The sequence below is a fragment of the Mizuhopecten yessoensis genome, unplaced genomic scaffold (assembly GCF_002113885.1).
Source record: "Mizuhopecten yessoensis strain PY_sf001 unplaced genomic scaffold, ASM211388v2 scaffold10865, whole genome shotgun sequence".
NCBI lineage: Eukaryota > Metazoa > Mollusca > Bivalvia > Pectinida > Pectinidae > Mizuhopecten > Mizuhopecten yessoensis.
The window spans coordinates 181831-187865 of NW_018408760.1; positions in this window are offsets into that span (position 1 = coordinate 181831).

A 6035-nucleotide genomic window follows, 5' to 3' on the forward strand; every position below is an offset into this window, starting at 1 on the left:
TGATATGCAACAGCATATTTTTATAAGTGACGACTGCTTTTTATGAAATAGTGTAATGTTGTTTCATAGTGTTTGTTGTATGTTGTGATATATCTCTGTCTTCAAAAAGGGTCAGATTAAACTGAACAATTGCCAAATTCCGTTGTCTGCAATGTCGTTATTACTTATTTGCCCATATATAACAATTAATGTAATACATGTTCGGACCAAGTGCCCATATTGGATCAAACTAGTGTTATTACTTATGAGACCTATATATATATATACATATATACTCAGCAAAAAAACACCGGTAACATGTTACCTAGAACGACAGAATATCGTTGATTATACATTGACGTTTTAGATGTTAATGAGCTAGGTAGGAATATCTGTTTCGATTAGCAGTGTGTTAAATTAAATGAGTCATGCGTGAAAGTTGTCAATTACCCTGTAGCTCCAAACATATGTGTTCACTTTTCCCGTGTATGCCGCAACTGAATAGTCTAAAACAATATATACGCATTATCTGCCGGTCTGTTCCTAGAGCACATTTTGGACGTTATAGGTACAAACTTGTGGCGTCGCCCAAATCAGTCCCCCAACCTGTAGGAGATCGCCCAGACATTGGTTGAGATGTGGAATAACACCCCTTCCCCGTTCATCATCCAACGTTTCGTTCTAGCCCAATGCGGCGTCGTTGCAACACAATCAGACTAATGGTGGTCATACACGTTGTTAGCGCGAAAACTTGACATCATTGTCCAGAAGTATCGCTGAACCGTAACGAAATTTTTAAACATATGATGTTTCCAAAGCAAACATCCCAATATAAATCATTGCATACTAAATTCAACTTATTTAAACAAAACATGATGTAAAGGCCCCCGTTACAAATCTTTTACAAATCTTTTTTTGGCTTGGTGTGTATTTGCATTAATGTGCGTTGTTTGCGTTGGTATTTTCGATAAGCATGTGCAATTATTTAATTGTTCTTTCGATAAACGTGCTTGAGTAGGTAACCACGATAATAAAATAAATAAATATATAAAACCCATCATTATATAAATAACTGTTCAAAGCAAGATTATTCACTTGAAACTAGTGAACTCATGAAAATTGATGCACGGACGTTGACATTGCTCAGCTTTATTGTTTGGCAGGGGAGTTGCAATTTCTGGATATTAGTCTATTTCAGACAATGTGTTATGACGGGGCAAGAACGGAGTTGCGTTATCTTATATCTAAACATGACGGTACATAGACCACGACGGTTATTGCAAAATGAAATAAGTTTGTGTAAGTTGCTAGATTTGGAGCTTTCTAAATGACAAACACATTTTTTCAACAACTTCTTTCGAATGACCAAGGGACCTTAGATGATGGGACTTGTCCGGCAATCATGTACAAAGGGAGTCAAGGTTGTTCAAGGACCCAGATCTATATGAAAGGTCACAGGGGTGAAACGTATTAATTATTTTTAAATCATTTTCTGAGTAATAAAGAGTCATAGGTTAATGATGTATGACCGGACGCAATTTGCGTACATGGCTTTCAATTTGGTTAAAAGTAATGACAGCATTCAAGATCTCATGGAGTGCATGATAAATATGTAATTGGAATCTTCTAAATAATCAAGAGGCATAGGGGAAACTATTTGGCGGGTGACATGTTAGCTTGTTGAATATGGCCTTAAACCACTTGTTATGTCTTAGGGATCAAATTCCTTAAAAAAGAACATTCAACCTACTTTTTCTGAGTAACTGAACCATCCAGATTAGTAAAACTTGACTAGCTGCCCATATTTTAAAATTAATGGCCTTCGTCATTTTATAAGGACGCTGTTTACCGGGAAATCTACACTGCAGTTTTATTTTCGTCTTTTTTGTTCTCCGCAATAACGGCGAATTTAGCGTAATAAAGCATACCCACTTAGTGATGGGCAAAATAAGCACTGAGTGAACATGGACCAATATTTGACTGAGCGAAAGTTTCCAGGACTACAACTAAGGTTTGACAGTTGAAAATGAAATATCTACTAAACTTAAATCAACCTGTAAAAAAAGAGACAAGCATTTTAAAATGTTACTTGATTTTGGAAGCTGAACATTGTCGTAGGAAAATAGGTGAACATTTGCTCGTGCAAATCTGTAGGGTAAATTGGATATATGCTTAAAAACAGGGATTTGAAAAACAGAACGTTGGGTTCAATTGATTATACAAATTCAGCAGTTGACAGTGAAATATAAAAGAAATTTTGAAATATCTAACCAATATGTAATCAATACTTTACCAGTCAACGATGACTAGACACAGAAATGTCAAAGTATGGCACCTATGTCTGCCATTTGAAATTCAGGTAAATACAATTTGGCAGTTTAGTAAGACCAAATTAAATTTTATTTTTTTATGTTTTGTATGGCAATATATTATAGAGGATCCCAGACACATCCATCATCCTTTCTCAGTTGTCAACTACCAGAATGGAAGGAGACACGCTGCCAGATATCACTTGTATAACCTTCTGTAGACCTGACTGCAGCGCTGTATGGGCGAAATCTGACAGCACTCACTTTACTGCCTCAGCTGTGTTGTCACTGGGATAACTTGACAGATCAGAACACGGAACATACAAGTGTACTGCTTAGAATATTGTAGGGATGTCAACTACAAGTACAAGTGTAATTATAAATTGTGAGTGCAGTCTAGATAACTCAATCAGCCCTTAATCAACGTGCATTAAGATACACTCCTTCCTGTGCAAAGTGCAAAGTGCCAAAACATGTTCAAACTTAAATACAAGTAATGACCAATTTTGAAAAAATATATAACGAGTAGTAAATATATACGTTTATAGCAAGGGCAATAACGGTTTAAGAATAACCAAGTTTTGATACGAAATACATAGATGTGTTAAACATGTAATGGTGAGTCTATCATTATTATCCTGCTGATACCAATCCAGTTTCAATGAATCAGATACAGATGACAGAAAGATTTTAAGTCCCTCAAAGGAATTAGGGGACCTTTGGTTTTGCTGAATATTCTTCGTCATATTTGTTTTTCTTCTTTTTCTTATACGATTTCCTGGCATTTTCTCATTAAATACTGGCAATGCATTTATGAAACCACACATGAGCGTTGGTGGGCATGGCAAAATTGCGTATTGTTTAATTTTACAATTGGTTATTAAAAAGGCCACCGTCATCATTATGAATCAATCAGCGGAAATATGTGACAATTATGGTATAATTTAAGAACATTATAACCACAAAGTTTACAACAGGTCAGATTGGTATTTTTCGTGCGATTATAATTTAACAATCGGATAATACGTGTCCATGTGCACATCATGATCTCAAAGTTGTGACATATTATTTTCCACTTGCAGCAATAATACGGTTAGAAGAACACGAAAAGTAATAGGTAGGGTTTAGTGTAGTAAGAGTAAGATAAATGTTTAAAAACAGTCATTTTTGTTACATTATTCTGCTTAACAGCATTAGGTATTCAGTCATATCTTATGGAATAGTTCACTAATTATGTTATCACCACATTGTTTTTAATCCACATAATGATGTTTCAACCTGTACTTAATAAATTAAAACCCAGCGCATGACTCTTTACGAAAGGCTCCAAACGAATCTCAGACTTAAGACTTAAAAAACTTAAGGGAAGACGATATATCTCACGAAAACAATATTGATTTAAAATATCTTTTGAGAACCGGGAGTACGTAGATGAATACAAAGTCATGTGCATCTGCTATTTTAAAGTCATAAACGAGAAATAGAAGGACAAATTAAGCACATGTACAGGTTTTGAATTATCAATTATGAAAATGTCTGTTATATGAATACGAGACTAGTTAAATGCAAAACTGAATGTTGGTAAATAATATGTTTTTGTTTAAGCGTATTAGAGTCATAAGAAAGCAAGCTTTAAATTAGTTGTGAAATATAACCACACAGCATCACACAACCAAGCAGTAAACTGTTAATTGGTTTCGTAGCATTATCAATGCACTGTCATCCTTTTAATTCGAACAGATATGTATACCGTGTCGGAGAAGGGCTATTTGTGATATTGATATATATGCATATTCATTTCACAGAGAGGATTACGAGCGGATCGCCACGACTGCGATAGCCAAGCCATTAGTTTATTCCCTGACTGGCGTAGGAAATACTAACGGTAAGTATGCATGCTTACCCAGAAGTCACTTCCATCAAAAATGAGACTAGCAGTCTGCTGCATATAAATGTATACAGACAATCAAATCAATAAAAAGTCAGATGCAATATTTTGGCATTTGTACAAAATTAAGTAAGGTGTGTATATAGAAACGTCAATGTAGCATTCCTATCAGTGAAAACATATTCTATAACAAGGAATGGATACAATTCTAAGGAATAATAATAGTATGTGAACTGATGTCTTCTTTTTAATGATATTTCTACCTATTTAAACCTAGGTTTTATCAATTATTCAGTTACTCAGGACGCGCCCATACCTTTAAGGTAAGCCTAGTAAAAAGCAGTGATAATATGATTATGTTTTCCTTTGGATATTGTTCTCATTATGGAAAGTATACTGGAATTGTAGACTTCGAATTAGGAATACGTAATTATCTCTGTATTGCATATGCATATATGTACATGTATATACTATATATACATGTTTTATTTAAAGAAGACTTAAATATGTCATTTCTATTTTTGTAATAAACGCATACAATATATTCATTTGTTTGATCGAAAGTGTTTATTTTAACAGAAGGGCTAAATACCTGATACACGTTTCATACACATTTACAAATCTTAACACAAAAGAACATTCAAATATGTTGGTCGTATAGCTAGCGCCTTATGTTCATCGTTTAGAACAGCAGAATATTGATTACTGTAAGAACAATGTTTGTGCTTAACACACAACGTCTATATATATATATCTGTTAAGTATATATCTTGACATAGAGGAATACGAACAGATCGACACGTAGGCGATTGCCGAGCCTTCCATATATTCTGTGATTTGCGCGGTTAATGCTGAAGGTAAAGATGTATACACAGCAGGTTATACTGCCAATAATCATTCTGACCATCTGCATCTGCAAATGATCACATACATGCGGTCAAAAGGAAAGTATTTGATACGACATATATTTGTGACTATTTCTCAATAAAACAAAAAAGTATGAGCCTCCGTAAAATGTATACAGGGTCGTGCAGTGCCACGGATGTAGGCTAATTAGCCACAACACAATACTTTTTCTAATTTGCATTACAGAGACGGTCACTGAAGGAGAAGATGAAAAGTAAAACCAACAACAAATGATTATTAGACATACTTTCCAGGATTCAAGTCTATACTTACCAACTACTGGTTCTATCTTCAATTTGTAAAATGTTTAGTCACCCGCAATTCCCTTTATTCATTTTATTATACAATGCGGAACATATTCGTGCCGTGATGTGATATTGGGGTTTCTCATTTCGGCTTGTTGACGCTCTTGTTATTACTTTACATGCTTACATTATGAACAACACACTAGAACATATGATGTAAGAGCGACTTTCAATATGCAAGTGTACTCACCTTTAATCCATTACATTGCCCTTTGTTTTGAAATAAACAGTTATTCATAGATACGTGCATGTGTATTATTTCTTCACAGCAGTCCATGTTTAATGTTTCAACGGATTCAATTAAAATATTTGGTCACTAGTCCCACCTTGCATGCCCATGTACTTTGGAAACCTATCTCGGAATAACAATATTACAACAGAAAGCTGATTAATAAGTTGCTACGACATTTATCAGACGCAAATATAGTGTAACAAAATGGATATATTAGTTTTGTTAACATGTTTAACGAAACCTATTAACTAATCTAATGCTCATATGCTAGACCTTAAATAAAGAACTACACGGCATCATTGATTTCCATGAGACATTACGCTTTGTACCCTTGTTTATCAGATACAAGTATCGGCCAGTTAGTCCCGTATACAATTGACCAAGGACATTTATAGTATGTACCTTGTTTAGCTATG